General features: G+C 43.8%; 1 protein-coding gene across 23 annotated transcripts in view; it reads right to left on the bottom strand.

Annotated features, from left to right (window-relative positions):
- LOC106509733 (uncharacterized) overlaps nt 1-21425 on the bottom strand; it is a 279725-nt gene that overhangs the window by 221175 nt on the left and 37125 nt on the right. The gene's annotated exons all lie outside the window — the stretch shown is intronic.

Genomic DNA, 21425 nt, shown 5'->3' with positions numbered 1-21425 from the left:
AAAACCCTCTCTCCAAGTTCTGCCAGCACAACATAAACATCAGAATGAAAAAAATAACATGCAAAAAGACCTTCAGTGGTCTCACATCGCCGAACAAACTGTTTTTCTACCTATTTTGTGTTGCTGGCTTTTGTTATCAGCCCAATCGGCAAATTGTGGCCAATTTTGTCATGGTTGAAGCAGACATTTTGTTCCCAAACTGCTTTCAACATTTTAGCTACCAAATAGTTTATGAGAAATTGAAGAAGCCACAATACAAACAGAAAAGGTACCTATTCTTGCTAAATTAACCCCTTTTTAAGATTAAAATGACACACACGCACGCACACACACAAAAGATTTTTTAAAAAGAATTCTAGCAAATTCAAATTCTGAAACAACCTAAGCAGAATTTCCTGGAAAAAAAAAGAATAATTAACGATTAACCTACTGATTGGATTTTGAAACCAACTACATGATGTTGCCCGATTCTGACCACAGGACCCCACGAAAGGTGCTTTTAATGACACAACATGTAATTTTAATTTTATATCCACAAGCATCAAATACTGTTTGAACATGCAAAGCAGAATTCTAAAGGAGTCACCTGAATTATGCTAAAGTAAAAGAATCGGTTAAGGAGTTATTTACTACTGAAAATAAATGACACCCACGTAGTTCATCTTTTATATTAATATTGAAACCAAATAGCAGTCTTATACCACAAATCGTGTCATTAAAAAAAGGAATGAAACTAGGTAAAATGAAAACACAAGGGTTTTATTTTATGAAACATTAAATATTGAGATCAAAATGATAGAAAGCTGACGTGGCTTTTCAAAATTTGTTTTTGCTTCATTCCAACCAGTTGAAAATGAAAAAAAGATGAAAGAAAATTCGCTAAAAATCCAAGAATTACCACTTGGAAGAAAAGCAGAATTGCAGGCAGGAGACTCAAGAAAAATTCTTCTCTGTGTTCAATCCTACCTCATATTTGAAGGCACAGCAATAGGTACATTTTTAGCCTTTTAAAATACCAGCATGCCCACACACTATCTCAGATTAAACCAAGGAGAAAATGACACATTCTGAAACCATTTTCTAAAGCTCCTTTTCCTGATAACACTCAGGCGCTCACAATCAATTGAATGAGTTTCTAAAAAGCCCAAACAACTCTCCATAAAGAGCCAGAATTGTTCACAACAGCCTGCAGACATTTCTAGATTTTGCAGGCAATGCTTAGAGCCTTAGTCCTTGCTATTTACACTGGGGAAAGCTAAGCTGTTTTAAAAATCTGTATCAGAAAGAAATACTACTCAGTGCTTTGGCTAATTAAATTGAGGAAAAATTTAAAAAACACCTGGAGAGTCAGCCCAGCACCATCCTGATTTCAAAATATTTAAAAATTAGTTAATTCCCCCCATCTCATGTCCTTTGCCCAAATCTATATTCTCCTAATCTATTCATACTTGAAAATTCACATAAAGAAAGTAAACACCCACAGAGGGTAAGTCATCCTTTCTTCTGAAAGATGTCTTCACAAAACACAGGGCAGCAAATACACAGAGAAAAGAACTAAAAACAAATAAGACAACTCAGGAAGAACACTGCAAATAGGTACTGATGGGCTGAAAACTTAACAGGAGGGATTTTAAATCCTTAAGAAGCAGGGACCACATTTGGGGTGAGTTTAAAACATTCTCAGGAAGAGGTAGGCATGACTTTTGGGAAACTTGAAACAGCGACAATATCAACATAATAACATCTTCTTTTCACCAGAATGTGCTAGGCTGTTTAACATCAGACCTAAAACAAGTGATTCATAATTTACACTTTATGTTTTTATGTCCCAGCTCTTTCAATAGCAGGGGACTATTCTGACACTTTAAAGCAAGCAGCCTGACTTTGCGTCAGACACAGCAGCATTTAAGAGCAAACCCAAACACCTTGAATGAACCGTACAGTTCAAAATAACAAGGAATAAGAAGACTAAGGTAATCACCTGAATTTGTTACTTTAAGACATTTTCTGTTTGAGTATCTTACCCTAGAATATCTGTCCTCAGCCTTAACCAGCATAATCAAATATTCACATTCAGAAAAACCCTGACCTTAGCTAATGCTTGCCACTCTTAAACCACATGTATCCCCTTCCCCCGACGTAAGCCTTGGGAAATGATGGTGATTTTAGTCATCTGGAAAGAGTGAAACATGACAAGGTCTTAAAGCACTTTCTTCAGAACCGTTGTCATTTTAACTCTGTTTTACCACAACCAAAAAGGCCATGCTCACGGAACAAACTCAAGTTCACCCTCCACTGTACCTGTAACCCGGGAATTTCTGATGAGCAGGGTGGCTCAGGACAAAAGCTTTCACTGAAGAAATATTCAAAGCATTAAAACAAACAAACAAAAAAATCCCACTTCTTTTTCAAGTACAGAAATCAAAATTTTCCACATTAAAAATTAATGTTTTCAGCACAACTACCCCACCTGCAAGTAGCTAACTTATTCTGCCTTTTTCACAAAATGCATCTGTGATACACCAAGGTTTTAAAGGGCAATTGTTAAAAACATCTTTTTACTGGAAGCCAATCTATCATGTATGAAATGACACCAATTTTGTTAGAGCCATCTGGCTTTAAGGGTTAGGACACTGTAACATTAAAATTAGAAAACCAAGCATTTTTGTTTTTCTTTAAAGCAAGTAATAATTTTCCAGAATCTAGAACTAACAGTAACTGGAAAAAAAAAAAGAAAGAAAATAAAAAAGCCAGACAGACAAGGGTGAGAAAAGCTCAGAAACTCAGAATCCTTGCTCTAGAAACACAGATCTCTTGCATTTCATTTTCTATTTTCCACAAAGAAAAAAAAAATGGTTCTCCAGTCCCCAAATGAAGTAGGTAACAGGTACAAGACATGTGTAATATCTTAAATACTAATATAGCTAAGGGAACACAGAAACAGGAGTTGCATTTCTTGTTAGTGTGAATTCAACCCACTGTGTTGGTGAGTTGACAGATCAGACCCTGGGATTTACAGCACCAGAAACAGGATGATTTGGGTTGTAAACTTTGGTTTGAGTTAAATCATTCTCCTCTGACAGGGTCTGTTAGCATCATTAGGAAGCATTGTGACCATGAAAAGGATGGTATATTGTTGAGTCTAAACCCTTTCATTGATGTTGGCTTGAAAACTGTTTAATTAGCTATAAGATGCCAACCAATCTCTTTATCAAAGCCAGCCGAAAACAAAACTGAGAGAAACAGCTTGTGGTTTCACAAAAAAAAAAAAAAAAAAAAAAAAGTATTTACATGAAGTATATTTTAAAGGGAGTTCGATAATTAGGGACGATGTCATCTGTGCTGTGCGGTGGATTTGACATTTAAAAGATGTCAGATTTATCTCCAGCCCATGCTTAGTTTAGATGTAACCCCTCCTGGGAGCAGATCTTGTTTTGTCACTTTTCAGCCTAGAAATCTACCAAGATTTTAACTCTCATTTACTGAACACAAATCCTTTCCCTGTCCTCTCACTGCCTTACCTAAGACTGACTGAAAAGAAAGCCGGGCTGTGGGGGGAACAAGGTGGAATGGAAGCCCTGTTTCACACCGAGTCGCAGGGATGGTGACAGAGTCCAGCAAACCACAGTGAACCGAGTATGGAGGGAGGGAATTCTCAATGAGCAAGGGGTTTCCTGAAATCACAAAGGATCCGAACCCTCTGGCCCACGGCTTCACAGAAAGAACATTCTGGTAAGGACGGGCTTGTTTGTCCTTCACATAACACTTAAAATCGACCAAGACCAGGAAAACCCAGAGTGACATCGAAAGTTTTACTATGATAAAAACTGTCCCAGTAAAAGTCCTATCAAAGGAGCCCTGAAAGATCCCGGGGACACGCCAGCCGTCAGGCAGCTTCAAAAGGAACCTGGTGGGGTGGTTTTGTCAGTGTGTTTAGGAACCAAGAAAGAAGGCTTTCTGGTTTATTGAGATATGAGTGAGTGAATCACCACCATTTAACTATCACCCAAAAGAGATTTGAAGAATGTCTTAGTCACTCATTCACTCTTTTCCAAGGTCACTTTTCTTCTCTCCTCATTTGTTGGAAAAGGCAGTGAAGCTCTAAGACAAATTCAGCTGAAGACAAGCCATCGCAGACCCTAGTGAAAACTGCAACCAACAGCACCCTGAACCACAGAACCCCATGCAAGGGACCACACAGATCTTTCAAACAGAAAGGGAAATGGTTGATGTTATATGACCAAAAAAAAAAAAAAAAAAAAAAAAAAAAAAGAGAGAGAGAGAGAAAAAAGAAAAAAAAAAAAGAACTGTTCCTTAGGACCCTTCAACCTTAACTCACACTGCAGAGGTCAAGAGGTACCAGCTCTAGGATATGAATGCTGGGGTTTACATGCAGTTAGCAACATAGTTGTTTCTGTCTTAGCTGTTAGCTGTTTTGTTAAATTAAAGTATAGTTGATTTAAAATGTTGTGCTAATTTCTGCTGTGCAGAAAAGTGACCCAGTCATATACACCTAAATGCATAAACATATACATATGTGTATACATACACACATACACTCACACACATACACATTCTTATTCTCATAGTATCTTCTATCATGTTCTATCCCAAGAGATTGGGTATAGTTCCCTGTGCTGTACAGTAGGATCTCATCATTTATCCTCTAAATGTCATAGTTTGTCTCTGCTAACAACATAGTTTTTAAAGTGTTATAGAAAAAAATGGTTCGTAAGACTGCATACTCATCATTTACTTGCCACAGTTTGTTGTAAAAATGGCCTCTCCCCACACCCCACTCTTTCTTTGTTAATCACTGTGTTTAAAAAAATAAAATAAAATAAAAGATGTAGCATAAGATCTGTCCATCTAGGTTGCTGTTCAACCCCAGGAGAGCCAGGCCAGAGGAAATCCCCACCAGGGCTTCTGACACAACAGCTAGAAAAGGAAGCAGACAGGGGCCCAGGGAACAGGCGGGGGAGGGAGGGGTTGGATAATGGTTACAGCCTATTACCTGCTTTGCAACTGTCTTATTAGTGGCAAATAGAATTTGATGTATTTTATAAACTCGGAGGCAACTGTACTTCATGAAGAGCCTGTGCTGTTGCATCCATTTGGGAATTTACAAAAGCCAGTGCCCAAGGACCACAAAAGCTGGCCTCTAAGGAGGGGCAAGAGAAAGGCGTTCCACTCTGCCCTGACCACGGGGAGCTCTGCTTCTAGATTCTGAGAGGTCCCATTCTGTCTGTTCCTTTCTGTTAGTTTGTTTTTTGCTTTTTAGGGCCGAGGCATATGGAAGTTACAAGGCTAGGGGTCAAATCGGAGCTATAGCCGTTGGCCTACACCACAGCCACAGGCACACAGGATCCAAGCCTCATCTGCGACCCCCACTACATTTCACGGCAATGCCGGATCCTTAATCCACTGAGCGGGGCCAGGAATCAAACCCGCATCCTCATGGATACTAGTTGGGTTCTTAACCCGCTGAGCCACGAGGGGAACTCCCTGCCTGTTCTTTCAAATGCCCAACAGAAGGTCTGAGCGAGCGCACAGAGGCCCCAGGGACAGCTAAGCAGCAAACCTGCTTTACGGATTGGTTTTGAGAAAGACAAAGAAGGAAAGCATTCTGACACAGCACGAAAAGACTTCTGATGGAATGACTCCAGAAAGGCAGTTACCAGCCTGCAAAATCAAATGAGAAATCATCCTACTATTTCATATTTCAGCACGTCTGAGGGAGCCCCACATCGGCAGGACATCCTTCCCACCCGCCTTGTGGCTTTGGCCGTAGACAAGAAGGCCAAGAGGTGACAGGCTCTGTCTCCAAGTCCCTCCCCCAGGGGCCACCTGCGTCGTTGACGAGGTTCCCACTGTGTTTATTAGGCGACACTCGTGCCACGCTTTCTTTCTGCTGCTGCCTGTTGCTAGGGAATGAGCCGTAACCGCTTCAAGGGAACCACAACCGTGGCTGTACTCACTGGGCAATGAGCAAGCACAAACGCCTGTTTGGTGACAAAGTAGAAACAATCCTTAAAAAAAAAAATCCTCATTTACATTTTCCCTCAGAAGGATGGCAACACTCACTCCATTCTGAAAGGTGTGTTTTCTTATGTGAGCACTGGGCTCAGTGCCTTTGGGATGGATCATGTGACCTCTAAGTGACTGTCTTTGTCGCCAGGTGACTTGTGCTGTGGGCGATAACAATAGCTTGGCTGTGGCTCTCACTCGGCAGTCAGCCTTTATTCACTCCTTTCTTTTCTTTCTTTCTTTCTTTCTTTCTTTCTTTCTTTCTTTCTTTCCTCTTTCTTTCTTTCTTTCTTCCTTTCTTCCTTTCTTCCTTTCTCTTGGAGAGAAGCAAACCGCATCGTCAAAGCATTTAAAAACACAAACCAAAGGAAACTGGGTTTCCAGGCTTTAAGTAGATGCTGTTTCCCCACAATTGATTTCCAAAAGTAACTTGGAAACCACTGTCATTTTTCATTCAGATTCATTTAGAAGCATAACATTGCAGTGGTACCAAGCATCTAGATTTGCTTTTTGCCAGTGGGATGCAAAGCATGGTCTCTGTTCTGTGGGTAAGGCATCCCCCCTTCTCACATGCCTTTGGGGGTGGGGGAGGCAGAGCCTGGCCCCTGCTGGTGGCTGTGACTCGGAAGTTGGAGGAGATGCAGTGAGCTGTGTATCTCTCTAGATGCTACCACCCCACACCAAATGGAAGCCTGAAGGTCACTTTGTAGTCTGAAAGGCACCTCCTGTTACTTCTCCCTGGGAGGATGGACCTTGTCTCCGGGTGACATGTAGGCCTCGTGCTTCAGGCTTCCCTCGAGGAGTCTGGGGACCAGTGTCCAGAAGGGCTCCATCAGGCTCACATGGTGTCCCCTTCAAGCATGGGGTTTGGCCAGATTTGATCCCAGGTAAGAATCTTACAAGTGGCAGATGGATGCAGCTGGTCAGGCAGCATGAGTGACTTGCAAGCTTGGGACTCACCACGTTTCCAGGGTCTGCACAGCTGGGATCACGAGGTAACCAAGGCCAACAGCTCCTGTTCACTGAGTCCAGTCCTAGGCACACCATGAGAGTTATCGGCTTTGTGCAAACTTCTGAGGCTGGTACTGATAACGACCCTCATTTAGAGAGAAGGAAGCCATGGGGTGGAAGGTTAACTAGCTTCAGAGGCCAGCAAGTGAAGGTTCAGGAAGGACAGCAGGTGTCTGTTGGCCCAGCCCACATCCTTGCATTCTCGCCATGCTGCTTCCACTGCCCTTTCCATCAGTGGCCACCACCCCACATTCCATGGAGCCCCTTCCCTAGAGGTTGTTGGTCCACAGCTCTGTGTGCCTGGCTGCACTGTGAGTTCTCCAGGACAGACCCCAAGGAACTGACACTGCCTGGCCTGCACCAAACATCCTGGCTGCACCTTCCTTGTTTAAGAAGTGGGTTGCCATCTCCGGCCCATCAAACCTTCCAGAACAAAGAGGACACTGTCTTTGATACTGAATGTTTGAGCTTATGCTAGGAGGAAGACATTCGAGGAACAGGATCATCACTCTGGCCTGGAGGAGGGTCCTCACTCCCATCATGCACTTGGGTGAGACTTGGTTGCCATCCTTTCAACAGAGCTGCCTGCAGAGGGGCTGAGCCCCACCTGTCCGGCAGGGAGAATCCGGGGTGGACCAAGCCTGCTCTGTCGGGGACAAAGGACTCTCTGAGGAAAAGACAGGACTTACTCATTATGAAGTCATGAAGAAAACTTGCTCGCTTGAGGTGTGTGGGAGGGAGGGTGATGCTAGTTGTCAGCCTTGCAGATGGTTCCCTCTGCCAGATTCCCCAACCACACCTTGAACTCAGCATTACAGGGAAGGGGGGAGAGCACGCCCTTCCAGAATCATCCCAGGTATGCATTGATTCACTCAGCCTTCGTTCACCCATTCCACAGTCTGTCCAAGTGACCGGAATGCACCAGGACGAAGGCTTTTACGTGGATGCAGACTCAAGTAAAAATCTTTTCAAAACTGCGAACCTGTCACCCGTGTTGGCAGCACCATGAAATAAAACAGAAAAGAAAAACTACACAAAGGTTGTTGACCCAAATAAATAACATTTATCTTGGGGTTTGTGCCGGAACAGCATCTTCATAACCAAGGCGAGAACAGGCCTGGCACACCTAATACCATGTTCTGCTGCCGATTCTCGGGGTGCCCTTGATGGAAGATGGCTGGGAAATCAGGAGGCACCACCTCTGTCACGCTGGGTCTGTCTGGAGGTGCCATCACTTTATGCTCTCGGAGTCTGGACGTGGTGGAGAAGCAAAGGATTGCACGCCAGTAAAGGAATCCAGTATGGTTTTCATAGAAACTAGAAACTTATTAGATTGATGATTCCTGTACCATTTTTATTTCCCCTTTGGGTTTGCAAAGTATCTCCTCATTCACAGGGGCTTTTGTAGATAAGTTTTCACTGAACTTCAAAATGAGCAGGCAGGCTGGCAAAGGGACTCATCCCCATTCATTTGTTGAGTTGCTGATTTAACAGATGAAGGTTTTACAGATGGAAAGGCCCGGGGACGTGGCTAATTAGACAAATCACAGGGAGAGGACCCAGGGCCGGGCCTCCTGAGCCCCACATCTGTGTCCTAGGGCCTCCTGGGGCTGACTCAGTGATGTTGCTTGGGCTATGGGGAAGGGCTTGCCTTGCAAAACACAGAGGCCTAAGGGCTGGAGGTGAAGTCAGGGAAGCATTAGATTTGAGGCCAAGGAGCTGGCACCTAGCATTGGGTCTGACTAAGCTTGAGGGCACTGTTTGGTCCGCTGCAGAAGCCTCTGGGCTGGCACTGGACTGGGCAAGTTCTAGGCACGCTGCACATGTGAACTGAATTCACCATGCCTGGACGCTAAGTGGGACCCAAGACCATGTGTCCCTAGGGATTTGAAAGATACACCAAAATAATGCCAATCATCATAAAGACTCAGAAGGGATTAGCCAGTTCACTCACATGAGTAATGACAATACACATTTAAACACACACACACACACACACAATCAGGTTTCTGGGCTCACTCCCCACAGGGTCCCAGTGCTGGCTGAACAAGCCCAACTGTGGGAGCTGAGGGCAGAATACTCTGAGTAACCGGATTAGAAGGAAAGAGCAAAGGACACCCAGAGCTTTCTTTCCCTTCCCTGGGAAAGGCAAGGCTGGGTCAAGCCCACTTTAGACGTCCTTTGTCCCTGAGTGTCCCATGCGGACGGCCCCCGCAAACCACCTTGCCCGTATTCTGCCACCACCTGCCCTGCCCAAGAAGGGCTGGGAACCTGGGCTCATCCGGCCGCTGGGCTCAGCCTCCCAGACCAGCGGTCAACACACCTGGAGGAGGCGCATGTGCTCATGATTTCAGGCCTCTTTTCAGAGCAAGTTGTGAGGGTTGGGGGAGGGGAGGTGATGTTTGGGGACAAGCCTGTCCCACGAGCTGGCAGCTTAGAAGATTTCTCCCAGAGGAGCCCTCGAACTGCTTCTCCTAAACCAGACTCTTGTACTCAGGCCACCATCCCCCTTTGGGGGGCAGACGGCCACGGTCACCAAGAAGGCCGGTGGGCCCCAGGTGGCACTCCCTCTGGGACAACCCCGGGCATCACGGTGTTTTGTTCCTTCTACCTGTTGCCGCTCAGACCCATCTCGGTCCCCAGGGCCGCCTAACATGGACCACGTTCAGCCCACTTGGTGGAGAGCAGACCTCTCTGAGTCAGCCCACAATTGGAAAAATAATAATTGTGCTTCTGTTATTTGCTGCTTCCCTTGGCCTTTTTCTCTTCCTGTAGACTACCATATTCAGGGGTGGTTTCACTGTTCAATTCATGTCTGTTTTTTAAAGAAAAAAAATACAAAAGTAACTTTTTCTTATATTACGAAGCAATGCATTGTTTTAAAAAATAGTGCCCACTGGGAACTATATCCAGTCACTAATGATGGAGCATGATAACATGAGAAAAAAGAATGTACACATGTATGTGTGACTGGGTCACCTTGCAATACAGTAGAAAATTGACAGAACACTGTAAAACCAGCTATAATGGAAAAAATAAAAATCACTATAAAAAAATAAATAAAAATAAAGGCATTCCATATACCACAGAGTGACTGGCCAACAGGGACCTACTATATAGCACAGAGAACTCTACCCAATATTTTGTCATGATCTGTATGGAAAAATAATCTGAAAAAGAATTAATTGTGTATATGTATAACTGCATCACTTTGTTATACAGCAGAAATTATCACAACCTTGTAAATCAACTATACTGTAACTATAGTATAAAACTATACTATCAACTATACTATACTGTCAGCTATACTATAACTACACTATCAACTATACTATAAAACTTCAAAAAATGAAAAAAAATAAAATAAAGTAAGTAAATAAATAAAAAATAGTGCCGAGAAAAGAGAAGGAAAAAAAACCCCAAGAGAACAAAGGGGAGGAAGAAGAGAAGTTTGGGACAAAAGGAAGGAGGGAGGGAGGGAAAATCCACACAGACACTGAGGCTCCTCCCAGGGGAACCTAAAGGATGCCGGGGTCTCCACTTTGATTCAGAGCCTCATGCCATGCAGTTTTTAAAAAGTGATTAGAGAAATTAAATGGAATTAAAAAAAAAAAAAGCTGGTCACAGAATCACTATTCTAAGAGACATGATCCTTTCATGTTGCAAAAAGGCCCTCTTCCCTTGTGATAAAACTATTCCTTTGCCTACCAAGCATTGTGACAGGACTGTTAAAAGCAGGTCAGTACATGAAGCCAGGAAGAATGAACTTAAGACGGTAAACATGACATTGGAAACCTCTGCTATGGGAATAAATCTCCTTGCCTGCCGGGCAAGCACACATCCAGCCAGACGACTCAGGGACCCGGTGGGGACATTTCTGGGCACTTTTAATAAGCGATTGTTTTCATGGAAAATGTTCCGATACTGATGACAATTCTGAAACCCACTGGGAAAGTCAGAAGATGCACTTTTTTAAAAAAAGAAAAGTGGCACCCATTACAACCAACCATGTATTTCCTGGTTGTGACCTTATAACAGGACTTCCCAATAATAAGAGGCTCTCAGAGGAACCAAAGTGCCTGAGTCTGGGACACCATGATCTTAAGGTGACCAAAAGCTCAGCATTAGGAAGAGAAATCCTGAGAGGTTACCCCAACAGCTCTTGATCCAGGGGCAGAGCCACGGGTGTCCTGCTGCTGGACGGGGATCTGTACAAGGCCACACTGCCTCTTGGGCTGGCACCAGCCGGATGCTCCATCAGCCCATAAGATGCTCTTATCTGCCAGTTCCTCCTGTTTTTAAGCTTTTCCTTCTAACCTTCTTCGCAATGTCGCCAGAGTCGGTCTCCTGGGGTTGGTTTTTGATTTTTGGTTTTTTTTTTGTTTTTTTCTGATAAGCCCATTTCACACTCTGGCAGACACACCCCTGTGTGGAAGTTAATTTCTATTATGTAATTCCAGGATGTCCTTTCTTGGTTTCGCCCCATTACTCTGGTCACCCTTCCTACCGTGCTAAACATTTCTTTTATCTCCTGGGCATCAGTCACCTTCACAGTGACTTTTCCTATCCCAGCTCTGTTTAGGCAAGATCAACAGATTTAACTCTCCAGAACCTTCAGCCACCAGGCTCTGCTCAGTGATTTTCCTCCAGCTCCCTCCACTCTCCTCCTCCCTCCTCTCAGGTGTTCCCAGATGAACGTGTGCGGTCCACTCCTGAAGGAGCTCAGACCCAGGAAAACACTCATTGGATTAAGAGAAATACACCTTTTTTTTTTTTTTTTTTTTTTTTTTCAGTGCCACAGCCACGGCATATGGATCTTCCTAGGCTAGGGGTCAAATTGGAGCTGTAGCCACAGGCCTACACCACAGCCACAGCAACCCCAGATCCGAGCCACATCTGTGACTACATCACAGCTCATGGTAATACTGGATCCTTAACCCACTGAGCGAGGCCAGGGATAGGAACTGCATCCTCCTGGATGCTAGTTAAGGTTCATTACCGCTGAGCCACAGTGGGAATTCTGTTGCCCAGGAGAAATATACTTTTGCCTAAAATTCACAGTTCATTGAATGACAAGACTAATCACAGCCTGGAACAGCCCTGAGGGGACCCTGCGTGATGGCCACTTTTACACCCACCGGAACGGCTGTCTTTTAGCTATATTTTTCTGAATGGCGTCTACACCAGCAAGGGATGGAACAGAGCAATCGTTCTCTCCAGCAAGATGTATTTTAGAAAGCGAAAGGCAGGCGGGCTTTTTAGTTGTAGCGCTGCCTCATTTGGAAAGAAAAAGTGTGTCACAATCTCATTTCACCGAGAGGACTATGTCTCACACATCAGGCATTTGTGGTCCCTTGCTTGGGCAATGTCTCCATTTCACTGCGGCCTCTACCCAGAATTATTAATGCTGACATTGAGCACAGATGTGTTACAATAAAACCCGGGTGCAGCCCTCATGCTCAGAAAGTAGCTAAGTTGTCTGCACATAGGACAACAGCTTGCATCCAATGAAATATGACTGGGGTTGATTCCAATGAAGTGGAATTTTTACCATCAAATGTGGCTCAAGAACTTGTTTGGTGACAGGGGGTATCTATCGGGGTTAAAAAAAAATAAAGGCATATCATTAAAAATGGGTTTGGAGATTCTTTTCCAAGGCCACAGAGGAATGACTGAAATTTGCTTTCATAAGGGTTTAGCTCCCGAGCTGATTTAAACCAATTACCAATGCCTCCTGGATAACTCTGGAAAACACTCCCCTCAGTAAGATGGTACACTTGAAAAGAGAGATGTGAACGAAATATGAACTAAGGTTGTGAAAGCGTGGTTAGACCCCATCAATTTCAAAGGGCACATGGAGTGACAGTGTTTGCACTCTGGGAGAGCCTGAGGGCCGCAAACCGCCACCAGGAGCCAGTTTGGTTTCAAACACAATTCTCCCATGAAATAAAAGCCCCCAGTCTGATGGCACCCTGAGGTCACAGGGCCGGGGAACCAGCCTCAGGTCTGGGATCCTTCGCCTAGAGACCCACGGGTCTAACTCAGGGACTGTCTAGATTAAAGGCTGCAGGATTAAGAGGTCCTAGCCACAGGGCTTTATCGCGAGCTAATCTAATCAATGGCACATCTACCTCAAATAAGAAGGAATGCCAATTTGGGGAGAGGCAGACATGTGTTCCCTAAGAGCCCTGGACCAGGCTCCTGTCATCGCTCAGGGGTGGTCCCTGCTGCCTCGGGGGCCTCAGCTCCCAGATCTGAGAAACCAGAGGTCTGGACTCCATGGTGGCTTTGACACTTCTCCCCCTCCCACGTCTGTAATTCTTTGCAAATCACAGCTAGCATCTGACTTTATTAGACACAGGGATTCAGATGCCTTAATTCTATGCATGTGTATTTTTTCTTACAGTGGTAAAATGTATATAAAGTAAAATTTACCATTTTAACTTTTTTTTTTTTTCTTTTTATGGCTGCACCCGTGGCTAGGGTCAAATCCGAGCTGCAGCTGCCTGCCCGCCTACACCACAGCCACAGCAACACCACATCCAAGCCACATCTGGGACCTACACCACAGCTTGCAGCAATGCTGGATCCTCAACGCACTGAGGGATCGAACTTGCATCCTCACAGACACTATGTCAGGTCCTTAACCAGCTGAGCCACAACGGGAACTCCGTTTTAACTATTTTTAAGCTTACAATTTAGTGGCATGAAGCACAGGCACAATGTCGTCGTACAACTCTCAACACTCTCCACCTCCAGAAACTTGAGTTGTCCTAAACCGAAATCTGGTACCTGTTAAACAATAACTCTTCATTCCTCCTTGTCCCCAGCTCTCTGTAACCTTTCCTATACTTCCTCTTTGGTTTTGACCACTCTAGGTATCTTATAAAAGTACCATCACACAATATTTTTAAAATTCACACATCCTCAGCATCATCAGGATTAAACAGGATTATAGTTTATTTGACATACTGTCCTTTTTCTGTTCTGCTCCATGTAAGTTATATTAAAACAGAGTGGCCCTCTTTAGGGCTACTGGTATGAGTAATTCATTCACAGATTTTTTGAGTCCAAACATCCACTTGCATAGAAAGCATATTTGCAGGGAAAGGATCCAGTGAGAAATACCAGGGGCCACTCTGTGTTGGTTTAAGAAAAGACATACTTTAAAAACTGCTGTTTTTAAAGTCATCTCAGAAATAAAATAAACCAGGCTTCTCTCTCATACCCCCCATGAATCCCCTGATGCGATCTCGCTCTCAGCACTGAGTAAACTTTGGTGAAACAATAGGAAATTCATCATGGAGCCGAATAGAAAATACAATGAGTAATTCCCCCGAAGAAGGGAAAGCCGAGGTTGATGATTTTGTGGTTAAAAAATTGAGAACCAACCAAAAAAAAAAAAAAAGAAGAAGAAGAAGAAGAAGGAGGAGGAGGAGAGAAAAGGAAAAAAAAAAAAGGTTTTCTCTTGTGGACAGAAGAGGCAAGTTTTATTTTTAAAATTATTCTGTTAACACCAAAAGCTATAGATAAGGCCAGCATGTGTCATTGGTTTTGGACAAAAAAAAAAAAAAAACACATGCATCTTGCTAATTTTCTAGATCTGTGTACTACAAGAAGAGCTGAAGCATCAGAGCAGTCTTAATTGCCTAGGCAAGCAAATACAAAATATGAATTTCATAGATAAGCTTACATAAAATATTAGTTTATAGGTAAGCAAATAGGAAATAGTAATGTCATGCAATGTGGGTGCAGAGGGAGATAAAAATCACTCAATAAGTGTGTGACTTATTGCTTAAAGAACCATGTTTGCTGTATCATAACAACAGCAAAAAGTGTGAGTGACCATATGACAGTTCTAATTTGAAATACAGTTCTAAATCATATTTACCTTAGGTCTGAAAAAGCCCGACACCGTGTAAAAACTATTAAGGCTTCACAGAGAAAAAAATAAAATAAAAAAGAAAGCTAACTGCTCTATTTTAATTCAGAACTCAGCAAATGTCAACTTGTTTCAATTTCTAAACCCTTTCCTGTTGGTGTTATTGTAACAATGTCCTTTTCCATATTGAAAAGAAATGGAGGTGAATCAACTGATAACTATTTTTCTCTTTCAAAAAGACTCATCATTTGTCTGTATACCTTAACTCTATAAAACACAAAAAATAGAAATACAGATGAAATATCACAATCACCAGGAAGATTTATTCAGTGGCTTCCTAAGAAAAAGTGAAAATTCTTCTAGAAAAGCAAATGCCTGATTTGGCACAATTAATTGGAGGATCTCTGAATTATCTGGAGGGAGAAGTTACAGAGAATATATATTTATATATACTTCAAGTAAATATATATACTTAAAAAAGAGAATGTATCTTTCCAGAACAACACTACACTAAACAAACAATCAAACACTAAAGCTCTAAAATTACACCATCTAGGTCCTCTACTGTTTCCTCCTTTTGGACAAAATCTTGACCCTGTGCCTCGTTGTATGCTGTTTGATACAAAGTCAGGCTAACTGATGGGCCAAGCAAGCAGCCTGGCCACACCAGGGCCAGGCTCCAAGACCAAGCCTGCTCGCTTGGTAGGGTTTTGAAATCAAGTCACTAGACCACACACCAAGCAGAGAGTGATCACTTCACAGAAAGAAAAGAACTATGTTTAAAACGAAAGCATTATCAACATTGGTCTAAAGCTGGTAAAATGACCTTCGGGAAACTGCAAACTAAAAGAGATCAAATTAGTTTTCGAATCCCTCCGAAAAGATAAAACGTCAAAAACAAACAGACCAAAAAAAAAAAAAAAAAAAAAAAAAAAAAACCAAAAAAAACTGGCCGATCAGGCTCAGGGCACCCATGTTTTAAAATGACTACAACAGCATTGGTCATGGAAATTCCTGCAATTTCATAACAGGGCCCTTACATATTGCTGTGCATCTTTTGATAATAATGTCCAAACTTTCAGGCCCAGGTGGCAGAACCCAAGGGTGGGTGGCCTTCCCGGGACTCGGGGGTGGATGTTTTATTTCACACACACACCCCACCATCACTAAATATTGTGACCAAGTGGGGACAGGCATGCTTCAAAAATACCTCTTGCTCGCAAATGACTAGCCATTAGCTCATATTTGCCTGTGAAAGCCACAGTGGGGAAAGAGGTCTACGCAGCCAGCTACAGAGGAGGTAGAGTGGTTCTGTTCTGGAAGCCCTGGCATCTGTGGGTGAGCAGCTTATTTTCTAATGAGTAAGACTGAAATCAGTGAAATGCTCAGCGTTACAGAGAAAAATTACTTATCTGCTCTCTAACCTCCAAGCCCAGTGATCTAAGAAAAGACTCAGTAAGTTCAGGGGCCCACATATACAAAAGCAATCAGACTCTGCTTATAGAATATCTTCCCCTGACCCGACTTTCAGATTTAGTCCAAATCGTTTGGGGTCATAGACTCTGGTCCAGGAAGCATCTAGATGCTTCATTGCTAGGACATTCTATTTATTGAGAGGGCCAGACTGAAGTGGATACAGTCCTTGACTCTGAACAGAAAATACACTGTTCAAAATAGTCACGAGAGTGCTACCTATCTACAGATTCAACCTAAAACGTGCAGTGTCTTAGGGAAAGACACTGGTCGATCTCCAGAAGCCGTGACCACTGCCCTCTAATAGAAATGGGCTTAATCCTGTCAAAATCAGGCTGCTTTGTCCTAAAAGGTCCCTCAAACACCAAGTATAACATGGAGGCATTTGCCTTTCTGGAACTTTCCCCAGAACCCAGAGCGAGTGTCACACCCCTACATCCTAGTTCTGCCCTCAAGAAGGCTACGCCCAGAAAAGGCGTCGTGGGATTTCCAACCGGTGAACTCCTATTCCCCTGGGGGGTTGCTTTTCTCCAAGTTCAAGGTGACAGAGAACTTGACTTGCCCTCTCACTCGAGGACATCCACAGCAGCAAGAACCTGTCCAGGTGGCATCAGAGCTCCAGCAGATGGGATCCGAGGGCAGGGTTTGTGCACTTGAACTTCTCCCTCCCTTCCCCTGCCCGGGCTCATGCTTCTGTGATGCCTCCTCTACCTTTTCCTTCTAGTTTTGAACACGAGTTTCACTCAGTACTGAGAGCAAAAACAAACAAGACAGAGGGACAGGCCCAGGACAGACAGCTGTCTGGGGTGGTGTAGGCGGCAGCCATCAGCCCAGGCTTGACCAGAGCAGGGACTGGGGGCTTGGATGAGGCGCAGGTGGCTGGGTATGGAAAGCCCCAGGTGATGGTGGAAGGGCACTCTGTGTGTCTCTGGAGAGGGGTGGCCCTCTCTGTCCCCACTCCCCCCATCGGGGACCCTGGGCACACTCAGGACAGAGCCTGGCCCGCCCCCTGCATAGCAGGTTTCATTCCCTAGCTCTCTCTTTCTGCCATTCTGTACCCTGTGTCCTGTCTGGCACCTCCAGCTCTGGAACACCCAATGAAGTGACAGCATTGTGGGGACAAAAAGCAAAGGGTAGAGGGTCGAAAACGCCAGGCCTAGTTCTACATGCCCACCCACATGGAAGGCATGGAAACCCTACAAATGCGGGGGTAGAACCAAGAAAGCATTACACTGGGATTGACAGCTGTTCCCCAGGAATCCGTGCTTCCAAGCTCTTCCTCATCTACCTTCTGGTTGCCCCAGAGGACAGAGCTCCCAGACCACCATTCACACTTGCCAGGACTTGCTGGAGGCAGGGGCCCCTGGGGAGGTAAGGGCTCCTTTCAGGAGTATCCATTCTTGCCCAGCGTCTCATCACAGATCAGCAGCCTAACTACTGCTGTGACTATTACGGCATCACAGTTCTCTTAGAAAAGGAGAACAAGGAGTTCCCGTCGTGGCGAAGTGGTTAATGAATCTGACTAGGAACCATGAGGTTCTGGGTTCCATCCCTGGCCTTGCTCAGTGGATTAAGGATCCGGCATTGCCGTGAGCTGTGGTGTACGTTGCAGATGCGGCTCGGATCTGGTGTTGCTGTGGCTCTGGCGTTGGCTGGTGGCTGCAGCTCAGATTAGACCCCTAGCCTGGGAACCTCCATATGCCATGTGTGCGGCCCTAGAAAAGACAAAAAGACAAAAAAAAAAAAAAAAAAAAAAAGAAAGAAAAGGAGAACAAGATTCAGATTTTCTTAACAACCTGTTCCAAGGGCCACAGGCCAGGGCTGGAGTGAATAAACTGTCTTAAACAAACGTTGCACATTCCTATGAAACTGTTTGCTTCTCATTCTTTTACACACACACACATACACAGAACGAATATTCAGAGGAAATGAAATTGCCTCGTGCACGCAGGATGAGAAGTAAAGAGGAAAACTATTTTTTCCATAGGAATGGCCTTACTTTCACATCCTTAAATTTCTACAACTTGGTTCAGGGCAAATAAGGGGGAAACTGCTGGAATGTCTGAGCAGGCCCCACGGGTCCTGAAGAACGAGGCCTCCCTGGAGGTGGGGGAGGTAGGCAGCCCAGCTGCTTCATTTCTTTTTTAACACCACCACCTACAGGGACTGCTTTGAATAGGATGGTGTGGTATGGCCCTAAAGCCTTACCAGAAAAACAACATTCAGAACAATTGCACCACATTTTTTTTCAACTTCCTGTTTATTAGTATTTTATCTCAGAGCCGAACAAAAGTCTGTATAAATGGGGGAAAAGAAACAAAAGCCCTCACTCTAACATCTTACAATACACACACACACACATACACACACACACACACAAAATATCTTTTCCAAGGCTATTTCATGTTGAGGTTTTTCATTGGAAGCCACTATAGGCCATCAAATGTCTCTGGTGACAGAGGTTAAGATGAAGTCAATGGAATGGATCATCTCATAAAATGTCTAGGTTATTAAATATTTTTTAAGTGTCCTACTGTACAGCACAGGAAACTATATCCAATCTCTTGGGATAGAACATGATGGAAGAGGATATGATAAAAGGAATGTACACATATATATATATATATATACATATATATATATATATATATATATATATGAATGACTGGGTCACTTTGCTGTACAGCAGAAACTGACACAACATGGTAAATCTACTATACTTTTTAAAAAAATTTATATTTAAAAAAATGTCTTAAGGGGACTTGTTTTCTATTCATCGGGGTGACAGTATACCTGTCTACACCGGAAGAATTTACACATCACCAGTAAGATTTCACATTGTGCCAGACATACCCATGAATACCATGAAAATACAAATGTCACCCATAACCTCTGGTGTCAAGCTGGGCTGTGGAAGGGAAGACTGAGGGCCTGTGATCAAGGTGAAGGGGGTCCATGGTGGTGTCCAGGCTTCGTGGTGGGAAAAGGCTGAGACACCTCTGTTTCTCCTCAGAGGAAGAGAGACTCGGAGAGGGTCATTCCAGCTAAAACATGAAGTCATCACTGAATTATCAGCAACTTCTGTGAACTCTGTCTTTGTTCCTTATCTGGCCACCCTGCTGCTTTTTGAGCTCCTACCCCACCCACCTTGAGCATAAGACTCAGGGCCAGTGAGGTTGAGGGAATGGACAACACGTGGCCAACAGAACTTAAAGCACTGGCCTTGGCACCCATATTTTCTCCTCAAAATAGCCTGGGCATAGTCTGTCTTCATGGACATGTGTTCAGCAAGGGCCTAAGCCCAGTTCCATGGAACAATTGTTCCCTTTCTCATCTTTCATCCTCATCTCCACTCAGCCTCCTATATCTTGGACAGTTCTAGTAGCATTGTCTTCTCTACTTAAGAAGGACTCCTAAAAATGTGGAATCATCAACTCGGGAAATTGCTGAAGTTGTTTTTCTATGACCCAGTAATTGGGAATTTTATATAGGATCTCCATGTCTTTTTCTCTTGGCATACCTGGCCTTGCTTAGGTATTTTTTGATACCTTGTGGTAACTGGTATAAAGAAAACGAGAAGGAATTAAGAAAAAGAGGTGTCCTATTGTTTGGGGGTAACGAGGAATGTATTTGCAGATAGAGAAGGAATAAATCAAAGCTGAAATGTGAACACAGCCCTGGTCAAAACCATCTTAACTAATCAGAAACAGACTGCGAATGCTCTGGCAGAAAAAATTAAGAGTCTTTCTAAATGACTGAAAATGCAGTGAGGGTCTAAAAGTGAGCTGAACAATCACAATAAACAATAAAGTTCACCAAATAATATAGCAGCCACCCGTTGCTTGCTGATTGTAATCAGTGAGATCTCGCTGGCTATTCCTTGGACTTGGAAGATGAAGAAATGTGAGGCTTTTTTGCTAAGTAGCCTTGATCAGCCCTCTTTGTGGGCAAAGCTGAGAAAAGGGATTTTTATTGGATAGAACATCCCGGTGGCATTAGACTGGCAAATATAGATGAACTTTTATTTATTTTTTTACAGCTGCACCTGCAGTGAATGGAAGTTCCCAGGCTAGGAGCTGAATCAGAGCTGCAGCTGCCAGCCTATGCCACAGCCACAAAAACACCGGAGCCAGCTGCATCTGCGACATACGCAGCAGCTTTCAGCAATGCTAGATCTATAATCCACTGAGTGAGGCCAGGGATAAAACTTGCATCCTCATGGATACTGTGTTCTTAACCACCTGAGCTGCAATGAGAACTTCTAAATGAACTTTTAAGTGATATTTTTTGCTCAAGAAGGACTTGTTCCTTGGGTGTCAGAGAAGACAAAAACGTTTTATCAGCACCTGAGGCAAATCATTAGCGCCAGCTCAATCACATGCATAACAATAAAGACAAAGGTCCTTGTGTAAGTTTCACAGAAAGAAAATGTGGATGCATGAAATTAGAAATTCTCCTCAAACACAAAAGATAACTCTTTGGGCGGATAAGGGAGGAGCTACTTGGCACCAGAGGCTGGGGTTACTGAGAGGGAGGTGGAAGAAAGGACAGACAGTCTGTGAAGAGGGAGTGTCCTGCCAGCAGTTACTCAATGGGTTTAGGAATAATGGACATGATGCTCAATTTCTAAGAGGTGACCTTGTAAGCTACTGAGATCCCTCATCCAGCCAGCCTACAAAAGGGATAGCTAGTGTGGCAAATAAGTGACAGGTGACTACCTGGGAGTCAAGCAATGTCTCCTTTGCACACCAGTAAATATACATTTAATGAGTCACCTCTGTTGTGGAGTAAAATCTAGTGGAGACCTATGGTTTGCTTCCCCACTGATCCATTCTCAATCTTCCTAACTCCCTCCCGAGAGAGGAGTAGGGATAGGGCACATCAATCAATGAGTACATCACAGTCCTCCACTGTGATCGGCTCAGCGAGAGGCACATGACCTCAGGTGGTCCAATCAGATGAATTCCAGCACTTCTGCAAGGGATGCTGGGACAAATGCTCTTTTCTGTTGGATTTGGCCCCAGGAGGACAA

Source organism: Sus scrofa, chromosome 3 (genome assembly GCF_054392235.1).
Source record: "Sus scrofa isolate SSC_HxYL_T2T_F1_AM1 chromosome 3, Sscrofa_HxYL_maternal_Yorkshire_Landrace_v2.0, whole genome shotgun sequence".
In the NCBI taxonomy this organism is placed as follows: domain Eukaryota; kingdom Metazoa; phylum Chordata; class Mammalia; order Artiodactyla; family Suidae; genus Sus; species Sus scrofa.
Note: the sequence above shows the minus strand (reverse complement) of the source record. Positions and strands in the feature narration are given on the sequence as shown.